This window comes from Jaculus jaculus, chromosome 1, assembly GCF_020740685.1.
Source record: "Jaculus jaculus isolate mJacJac1 chromosome 1, mJacJac1.mat.Y.cur, whole genome shotgun sequence".
NCBI classification, from domain to species: Eukaryota; Metazoa; Chordata; class Mammalia; order Rodentia; family Dipodidae; genus Jaculus; species Jaculus jaculus.
In genome coordinates this window covers 309,133,120-309,144,422 of record NC_059102.1, presented here as the reverse complement: position 1 = coordinate 309,144,422, position 11,303 = coordinate 309,133,120, and the positions used below count along the sequence as shown (strand labels likewise).

At 40.3% G+C, this 11,303-nt stretch overlaps 1 pseudogene; it reads left to right on the top strand.

Annotated features, from left to right (window-relative positions):
• Positions 1–101, top strand: LOC123458350 (annotated as a pseudogene).
• Positions 102–11,303: the final 11,202 nt, after the last annotated feature.

The window sequence follows — 11,303 nt, the reverse complement described above, 5'->3', positions numbered from 1 at the left end:
TTGGCAGCACATATACTAAAAGGCAACTTAAAAAAATTTGGAACACTACAGAGAAAATTAGCATGGCCCTTGTATAAGGATAACACACAAATAATTTTTTTAAATCCATCAAAGAGAAGTCCAGGATGAAATAGATTTGTGACAGATTCCTACCAAATATTAAAATGAACTAATACTAATCCTCAAACTCTTCCAAAACAATGCAAAAAATGGAAAACTTCAAAATGTATGAGATCAGCATTACCCCCAAACTAGACAAAGATACCACAAAAGAAGAAAAATTAAAAATATAGGATATTATCCCTAATGAACATAGATACAAAAATTCTCACAAAACAAATCCAGCAGCATGTTAAAATTCAATCAAGGAGAAGAAAGATTGATGCGTTAAAAACTATAAAACAGGGCTTGAGAGATGGCTTAGTGATTAAGGCACTTGCCTTACAAGCCAAAGGACCCAGGTTCAATTCCCCAGGGCCCACATAACCCAGATAAAATTAAAAAAAAAAAACAACTATAAAACAATGAAAGAATTTGAAGATGACACACACACATGGAAATTTATATTAAGTTCATGAATTGGAATATTATTAAAATGTCCATACTATTGAAAGAAATCTACACATTCAATGCAATCTCTATCAAAATTACAAATGTCCTCTCTCTTCCTCCCCCCAAATAAATAAATAAATAAAATATTTTAGAAAAAAAATTAACAGGCTGTAGAGAGGTGCCTTAGTGGTCAAGATGCTTGCCCTGCAAAGCCTAAGGATGCAGGTTCAATACCCGTAAACCAGATGCACAAGGTAGCAAGTGGCTGGAGGCCTTGGTGCACCTATTCTCGCTCTCATTATCTACTTCTTCCTCTCTGTCTCTTTCATAAATAAATAAATAAAATATTTTTGAAAAAATTACAAATGTCATTTTTCATAGCAATAGGAAAAGATCCTAAAATCATAAGGAACCACAAAAAATTTCAAATATCAAATGCAACCTTGACTAAAAAGAATAAAACTGGAGCCGGGCATGGTGGCACATGCCTTTAATGCCAGCACTCGGGAAGCAGAGGTACGAGGATCACCAAGAGTTCAAGGCTACCCTGAGACTACATAGTGAATTCCAGGTCAGCCAGCCTGAGCTAGAGTGAGACCCTACCTCAGAAAACCAAAAAAAAAAAAAACCAAAAAAAAAAAACAAAAAAAAAAACTGGGAGCCAGCCTGTTGTGGTGGTGGTACATGCCTATAATCTTAGCACTCAGAGGGCTAAGATAGAATGGTCATGAGTTTAAGTCCAATCTGGGCTATATAGTAAATCTGAAAAGACTTTGTCTTAAACAACAAATAAGCCCTCCAAAAAAAAAAAAAAAAAAGGAGAAGAAGAAGAAGAAGAAAGCTGGAAGCAGCACATTACTGGATTTCAAAATACATTATAAAATTGCAATGATCAAAATAACACAGTACTGGCATTTTTAAAAGTGGACATATTAGCCATGTGTGGTGGCTCACGCCTATAGTCCCAGCACTCAGGAGATTGAGGTAAGAGACCACTGTAAGTTTTGAGGCCAACTTGGGCTCCAAAGGGAGTTCTAGGTCAGTTTGGGCCAGAGTGAGACCCTACCTCAAAAAACAAAAGCAAACAAACCCAGACATAGTGACCAATGGTTGACCAGGATAGAAAATGTCATAAATAATGCCACACATTTTAGTAAGCTGATTTTCAGCAAATATGCCAAGGACACACAATGTTGGGGAAACCGGATATTCATAAGCAGAAGAGTGAAAATAGACCAAAGAGTGATCAGGAAAATGGCTCAATGGAGAAAGTGCTTGCCAGACCCATATAAAAGCTGGCAAACTATACCTGTAACCCTAGCACTGGGAGGTGGAGACAGGAGAATCCCTGGGGCTTGCTGGCTAGCAAGGGTAGCCAATTAGGTGAGCTACAGGTTCAGAGGGACCCTTTAAAAAATGGTGGAGAGTGCCAGGCATTGTGGCGCACGCCTTTAATCCCAGCACTAGGGAGGTAGAGGTAGGAAGATCACCATGAGTCCAAGGCCACCCTGAGACTACATAGTGTATTCCAGGTTAGCTTGGACTAGAGCAGGACCCTACCTCGAAACCCCCCCCCCCCAAAAAAAAGGTGGAGAGTGATTGAGGACACCACACCACACATCTCACACATCTACAACTGGCCTTCATGCTCACCTGCATACACAAACATGCATCCACACACCTACGAACATACATGTATGTGTACACCAAGGCACACCACACATATGTGCATGCAAAGATTAAAGGCTTAAATTAAATTGTAAAACTACTAGAAGAAAACAGGAGAGAGGGGTTGGAGAGATGGCTTAGCGATGAAGGCACTTGCCTGCAAAGCCTGAAGACCCACATTCGATTCCCCAGGACCCACATAAGCCATATACACAGGGTGGTGCATGCATCTGGAATTTGTTTACAGTGGCTGGAGGCCTTGGTGCACCCATTCTCTCTCTCTTTATCTGCCTCTTTCTCTTTCTCTCTCTCAAATAAATAAACAAAATATTTGGGGAAAAAAAGGGAAATGTTTGATGTCACTCGTCTAGGCAAAGATTCCTATCCAAAAACACAAGCAGGAAAAGTACAAACCAACAAATGGGATCACTTCAAACTGAAAAGACTTCTGCACAGCAAAGGAAACAAAGAATGGAGTGAAACAAAACCATGGATTTGGAGAAGATGCTTGGAAAACATATGTATAATAAGGTGCTAGTATTGAAAATTCAGACAACTCAATAGCATGAACAAAAAAAAAAAACCCAAACATAGATAAAGAGAGGTGGAGAGATTACTCAGTAGTTAAGGCACTTGCCTGCAAAGCCTAACAATGCAGATTGATTCCCCAGGACACACATAAAGCCAGATGCACAAAGTGGCGCATGCATCTAGAGTTCATTTGCAGCATCTGGAGGCCCTGGCATACCCATTCTCTCTATCTTTCTTCTATCTCTGCTTACAAGTAAACAAATAAAAATATTTTTCTTAAATAAAAAGACAAAGAACCTAACTAGATGCTGTTAAAGAGAAAGCATAAATGGCTAACATATGCACAAAAGTGTTCATTATTGCTAATAATCAATATTGAAGTCAGAGACGTGTACATTCCTATGTTCACTGCAGCATTATTAATCCTGGCTCAGATGTGGAAGAAGCCTAGTGTTAATTACCAAATGAATGGATAAAGAAAATATAGTGTATAAATATATACAGTAGAATACTATTCAGTCTTTAAGCATGGAGGAAATCCTGTTATTTGTGACATAGGATGAATCAGGAGACATTCTGCTAAGTGAAATAAGCCAGGCACAGAAAGACAAGCACTACATGGTCTTATATATGGAATCTGAAAATGCTGAACTCTTATGAGTACAGTGTAGTGGTAAGTCCAGAAGCTGGACAGAGGGTGTGGATAGAAAAAGGCTTCACTTGATAGAAGGCATAAGATTTTAGCAGTCTATTGCACAAAATAGTGACTAATTAACAATGAGCCATATATTTCAAAACTGCTTAAAGAGTAAGTTTTAAATGTTTTTGTTTTTTGAATCAGGGTCCCATTCAACCCAGGCTGACCTGGAACTCTATAACCCAGGCTGGACTTGAGTTCATGACTTTCCTCAATAAATACTACTAAAGATAAGGTGAATAATCCCTCTGATTTGCCCTTGACTATCCTTGTTTTCAGTATTGACATGCCATGTCCTGGGATACCCCTTAATTCCAGGCAAAACTTGGGCTATTTGTCTCCCTAATTATCCTGTAGGAGCAAAGATTAAAAAACGGATCATAAAAAAAACTAACAGTATCATGTTTAAATATACATACTATTAGTTACTAGTCATAAACATTGCTAACCAGTCTTTTTGTTCTGTTTCAGGGCTGGGGATTGAACCCAGTCCTTTGCATAGGCTAGGTAAGAACTTTGCTATTGCACAAAGTGATGCATGCATCTAGAGTTTGTTTGTAGCATCTGGAGGCCCTGGCATACCCATTCTCTCTATCTTTCTTTGAGTTACATGTCAAGCCAGAACTAAGAACCTCTGTGTTGGGCTGGAGAGATGGCTTAGCAGTTAAGTGCTTGCCTATGAAGCCTAAGGACCCCGGTTCGAGGCTCAATTCCCCAGGATCCACGTTAGCCAGATGCACAAGGGGGCACATGCGTCTGGAGTTCGTTTGCAGTGGCTGGAGGCCCTGGTGCACCCATTCTCTCTCTCTCTCTCTCTCTCTCTCTCTCTCTCTCTCTCTCTCTCTCAGTCACTCTCAAATAAATAAAAATAAACAAAAAATATTTAAAAAAAAAAAGAACTTACCTGTGAAGCCTAAGGATCCAGGTTCAATTCCTCAGTACCCACATAAGCCAGATGTACAAGGTGGTGCATGCATCTGGAGTTTAGTGGCGCTGGCATGCCCATCCTCTCTCTCAGAGAATCACTCCCATTAACAATTGCATCAAAAAGAAAAAAAAAAAAAAACTTAAAATAAACCTAACCAAGGAAGTGAAGGATCTCTACAATGAAAACTTTAAAACACTAGGCGAGAAATTGCAGAAGGCACTAGGAAATGGAAAGACATCCCTTGTTCTTAGATCAGAAGAATCAATCATTGTGAAAATGGCAATCTTACCAAAAGCAATCCACACATTTAATGCAATCCCCATCAAAATTCCAATGGCATTCTTCACAGAAATAGAAAAACAATCCAAAAGTTAATTTGGAAGTACAAAAAAAGTCTTGAATATCTAAAATAATACTGAGCAACAAAACTAAGGCTGGTGGTATCACTCTACCTGATTTTAACCTATACTACAGAGCCATAGTCATAAAAACAGTATGGTACTGGCACAAAAGCAGACATGTAGATCAATGCAACAGAATAGAGGACCCAGATGTAAGTCCAGGTAGCTATAGCCACCTGATATTCGACAAAAATGCCAAAAATACTCATTGGAGAAAAGACAGCCTCTTTATCAAATGGTGCTGGGAAAACTGGATATGTATCTGTAGAAGGATGGAAAATAGATTCTTCTCTCTCTGCATGCACAAGAATTAAGTCCAAGCCAGGCGTGGTGGCGCACGCCTTTAATCCCAGCACTCGGGAGGCAGAGGTAGGAGAATCGCCATGAGTTCGAGGCTACCCTGAGACTATAGAGTGAATTCCAGGTCAGCCTGGACCAGAGTGAGACCCTACCTCAAAAAACCAAACAAACAAACAAAAAAAAGAATTAAGTCCAAATGGATCAAAGACCTTAACATCAGACCTGAAACTCTGAAACTCCTAGAGGAAAAAGTAGGGGAAACCCTTCAACATATTGGTCTTGGCAAAGACTTTCTGAATATAGCCCCAATTGCTCAGACAATAAAACCACAAATTAACTACTGGGACCTCATGAAATTACAAAGCTTTTGTAGAGCAAAGGACACTGTAAATAAAGCAAAGAGGCAACCTACAGAATGGGAAAAAATATTTGTCAGCTATACATCTGATAGAGGATTAATATCTAGGATATACAAAGAACTCAAAAAATTAAATAATAAGAAATCAAACAACCCAATTAATAAATGGGCCATGGAACTAAATAGAGTGTTCTCAAAAGAAGGAATACAGATGGCATATAAACATCTAAAAAAATGTTCTACATCCCTAGTCATCAGGGAAGTGCAGATGAAAACTATGTTGAGATTCCATTCCAGATTGGCTACCATCATGAAAACAAATGACCATAACTGCTGGTGAGGATGCTGAAAAAGAGGAACCCTTCTACACTGCTGGTGGGAATGTAGTCTGGTCCAGCCATTGTGGAAATCAGTGTGGAAATTCCTAAGGCAGCCAAAAATAGATCTACCATATGACCCAGCTATAGCACTCCTAGGCATATATCCTAAGGACTCATCTTATTACCTTAGAGATACTTGCTCAACTATGTTTATTGCCACTCAATTCATAAGAGCTGGGAAATGGAACAAGCCTAGATGTCCCTCAACTGATGAGTAGATAATGAAGATATGGCACATTTATACAATGGAGAAAAATGAAGTTATGAAATTTGCAGGAAAATGGATGGATCTGGAAAGGATTATACTACGTGAGGTAACCCAGGCCCAGAAAGCCAACTGTCTCATGTTCTCTCCCATATATGGATCCTAGCTACAGATGATTGGACTTCTGTGATTGAACATCAGAAGCTTGTCAAATAGATTGCTTGCTTGCTCTAAAGCGGGAAAAAAACTAAGCAAGGTTTTGCTGAGGCCTTTCCTAAGATGGAACTTATAACAATCACGGCAAGGAAGCATGCGCTCCCTATGTGCTCCCTAATGAGGCCTCAGTGGCCTTTGGCCTGTAGCTGGTGGGCTCCTTGCCCATGCATTCCCTCACCAAGATGCCCATGCTGCCCTGGGTGGTGGTGGAGGACCGAAGACTCAGTGGACAGTGCTCCAGGAAGGAAGGGGCAACCAAGCAAGTCCGGCTCTGGGTTTCACCCTGTGGACTGAGATGTGAGCCTGACCCCAGGAGAAGTCAACAAGGGGAACCTGTGATCTGTTCTAGCATCTTTGAATGCAGGCCTCAGCATGTGCACAAACTGATTCACAATAGTCACAACCCCAGTTACTTCGCTTGTCTCCTCAAGGAGGATGCCGCCCCCAGCAAAGCATCTGCTATGTGTTCAAGGCTGATCAAACAAAAGTAAGTTTGAGGCAGGACCAAAAAGATAGGGCATGGCTGCATGGTTTGTGTGGTATAGGAGTAGGGACCTTTATTTCAGGTGATTGAATAAACAGAAAATGCTTGGGGAAAAAAATCAAATAAATAAATTAATTTTTAAAAATAGATCTAAGGGAGTAAAACAATAAACCACAGGAGGTTATGTAGGTTATATACCCCTACGATACAGTAAGTATTAATTATAACATAAGCCAATGCTTGAAAAGGCATTTCACAAGACAGCCAACATGCTAAAAGCTACACAATCAAAATAAAACAGAGACTGATTGAGAGGGGGGCGGGGATATGATGGAGAGTGGAGTTTCAAAGGGGAAAGTGGGGGGGGGGAGGGAATTACCATGGGATATTGTTTACAATTATGAAAGTTGTCAGAAAGAAAGAAAGAAAGAAAGAAAGAAAGGAAGGAAGGAAGGAGGAAGGAAGGAAGGAAGGAAGGAAGGAAGGAAGGAAGGAAGGAAGGAAGGAAGGAAGGAAGGAAGGAAGAAAGAAATGTAAACAGTACAGTAAGAAACCCCTGCATGCTCTCCAAGAGTCTCAAAGATAGGTCAGTTATACTACCAGTATCCAGACAGGGACAAGATACAGATTCTTCTTTCCCAGAGTTAATAGAATGCTTTATAGCAATCATTGAACATTATTTGTGATTGGTATATAATTATTTACAGACAATATGGAGTATATGCCATGAGTTATATTTGTGCATGTGTGTGTGTATGTGCGTGTATGCGTGTATATATGCTGATGCAGTTCCCTATGTGCTTGCCTATAGTGGGCAGAGGAAAATGTCAAGAGTCTTCCTTCATTGCTCACCTGCCTATTTTTCCTTGGGACAGAATCTTCCTGATTCTGGAGCTTGCTGCTCACTAATGCCAGTGATTCTGGTCTCCCCTCGCCGCAGGACTGGAGTTGTAGTTGTGGCGGGCCATATCCAGCTCTTTATGTGGATTCTGGAAATTGGAACTCAGGCCGCCTCAGTATTTCATGCTTGTGTAGGAAGTGCACTTAACCACTGAGCCATTTTTCAGGACAGAGTCATATTATTTTTTATTTAGCTGTCTTCATTAAGTACTGGGACAAAATAACTCAATATGTTGTTCTTAGGGATAGATTCTGCATCGGATGGGTTCCTACAGTGAGTGTATAAAACGTGTAGCTCCCTTATAGAATGCTGCTCAAGCCACCTCTCTTCTTACGTTGCATGGGGTCCTCAATTAGCCCTAAACCTGTCAGGTGAAGATAAAATACTGTCTATAGAGAGGGTGGGATAGTCTAAACTCCCTGGAATGCTTTTTCAAAGAAGCATAATTCTTTTTTTTTTTTTTTTTGGTGGTGGTGGGGTTCGAGGTAGGGTCTCACTCTAGCCCAGGCTGACCTGGAATTCACTCTGTATTTTCAGGGTGGTCTTGAACTCTTAGCACTCCTCCTACCTCTGCATCCTGAGTGCTGGGAGTAAAGGTGTGCGCCACCACGCCCAGCTTGCATAAGTCTTTTTTAAAAGACACTGGTATTTAAAAAAAAAAAATCACTGTTCCAGTCTGGTATGTGTGAAGCTCTGGGTTTGACTTCTAGCATTGCATGAACTGGATGTGGTGGTGTGTACCTTAATCCCAGCATTAGAAGGTGGAGGCAGGAGGACCAGAATTTCAAGGTCATTTTCAACTACATGACTTCCAGGCCAGCTTGGGGCATATCAGATTCTGTCTTCCTCTCTCTCTTTTTAGTATTTCTGTTTATTTGCAAACAGAGAGAGAGAGAGAGAGATAGAAAGAAAAGAGATAGAGAGAATGGGTGTACCCAGGCCTCCAGCCACTGCAAATGATCTCCAGAGGCACATGCCATTTTGTGCATCTGGCTTTACATGGGTACTGGGGAATCAAACCCAGGTCATTAGTCTTTGCAGGCAAGCAAGAGCCTTAACAGCTGAGCCACCTCTCCAGCTCCCAGATTCTTTCTCTTAATGAATAAATGAATTAATGAAAATAAAATTAAACCTAAAAATCACTGCTCCATATAATGCTAGTATTATTTTAAATAACTTAATAACTTTGTAATGCACATGATGACCTAGCTGAATTTTAGCCCAGATCCTACTTGTGTATGTCTGCGGAACCCAGCAGCTGGCAGCCCCAGGAATTTTGTTCCTTGCAATGCAGTTAGGGAGGGGCATCTGAGGAAGTGCGGGAGCGGGGGTGGTTCCTGGAAAACAAGAGAATTAAGAATGGTGCCCATTTCCTCTCCTGACCTCAAGGAGGAGAAGGGTTGATTCCAGACAGAAGGGCCAGTTTCCTTAAAGCACAGTGACAGTGAAAGAGCCTCTCTGCCCTTCAGCTAGGTACCCAGCATGGAGAGATCAAGGCGGTCCCAAACTGTTTGGTATGCAACAAGGTGTGGTGCGCCCCAGGTGGCAGCCTTCTCCCCTCTCCCCCACCGCAGGAACAGCAGGTGACTCTGTAGAGAGAGAAACATGAAAGGGCAATTCTACAATGGAGAATGGACATGCTGGTGTCCTGCAGTGATGTGGATAGGTGCTGGGAGTAGAAACATTTGGGTTATTGATGAAAATTTGACCTCATTTGTATCCAGAGGCTTCAGGAGTCATGAGATATCCGGGGTATTTGAATCACCATGGTTATGTAGTTTAATTTTTAAACAAGATCGAGGGCTCAGTTACAATACTCAGCACCTTTATTTGCTTCACATTATTAGGATCCACTCAAGTCAATTTTCTGAATTATTTAAACAGCCCTTTAAGATTCAAAATATTTTAATCTTTCTAACTGAAAACTGTGAAGCACATGGTATACTTTACTACCTTCTGAAACAGGAGAAAGAAAGAACTTCAGTTGGCCTTTGGTGTCTCCACCATGCCATTGACATTGACTACTTTTGGTATTATGATGTGGTAAGTACTCAGTCTCTGATGACCTTCCTAGGGCTATCTTCAATAGGATAAATAGTCCTTGCATCGCCATAGCTTCCCAGGTCTTGAACTCGTTTGTGGCATTTTCTTTTCTCCTTGCTATCAGGCTGTCAACAGACACGTCTTGTTTCTCTCAGGGAGAGGCCTCAGGCAATCTACTTTATCCTCATCATACTTTTCATTTGATATTTTATCTTCGGATTTAGAAATCATGAGGCTCATGGAAATTCTGGTTAACAAAAGCAAACCAAAAAAATTGAGGTCTCTAACTTTTGACAGAAAATTGAAAGGGTTTGCCTGGGAATGAAGTGCAAGCCTTTCAGAGTTGTCTATTTGGAAGTATTTTAAATTAACTTTTGGTTTTGGCTGTTTCCCTAAATTGAAGTTACTGGATAGGGGACTTCCAGAGAAGCAGTTTTTAGTATACACATAATTGGGATGCTGGGGAGAGAGAAAGAGATGATAGTAGCCTCCATCTCACCCCCATCAACATTATCCTATTCATTTTATGGAAATTGTAGTTAATATTCTGAATTAATTAGATTGTGCAATCAATTTTAAGAGCTTAATGCGGTGGTGCATAAAATTTAATAATGCATAAAACTTGTTATGGAAATTTAAAGTTTTAGGGCCTAGATGGATTTTAAACATGAATTTTGTATGAAGAAATGAAACAAAATAGTTTTGTTAGAGTAATTTGCTTTATTACAAAGGAAAACATCCACAGCATCATTTAAATACTATATCATTCATCACATGCAATATTTCCCAGCAAACTAATTTAAGGTGGACTCCAGACTCAATAAATATCAAAGGATATGTGACTGCCCCCGCCTTACTTACTTTCCTTTGGAAGATGGCAGGCTTAGTAAAAACAGTTTCCTAAAATAAGCATTATCATATATAGAGAAGACTGGAAATCATAAATGATGTGAGCAACTTCCCTTGATTATGACAGGAAGCCTGCATATGTAATCTTTGTAGCGAATAAACATCTTCAATTTCTAGTATTATATCATCCAATTCCAGGAAAACATTACCATAATATGAAATAGATGAGAAAGTAAATAGCAATCAGAACTATCTGGCAATGAGAAACACTAGTTTTTCTCTCTCCTCAGCTGGGACAGCCTGCCTTCGTGAGAAAAGCTGATGTCAGTGGTCCTGCATTCAAATTTTAATGTCTAAGTGACTTCAGGCAAGTTACTCTGACCTCAGCCCCTCTGGCCATTATGCACTGGAAACTATCCTTCCAAGTCTAAGAATGGCATAAAATTTATATGAGAAAAAGTACATTTTCCTCAGCTGTAAATTGTATTTAGGAACGGTGGTCCCATCCTATGTGAGAATCGTACCCCTAGACCAATGAGCCAGTGGTCCTAGCTTTATAGACTACTGATCCTCATTTCAAACTATGATCCTTTTCTCATTTTTACAATTGTGTAGGCATGTGTGTGTGTGTCTGCCAGTCTTTCTGCTGCAAGCAAATGCCATATCCACATGCCACTGTGCATGTGGCTTACGTGGCTTCCAGGGAATTGAACCCAGGCAAGCAAGCTTTACAAGAAAACACCTTTAACAACTAAGCCATCTCCCCAGCTCTATACATATTTTGTTGTTT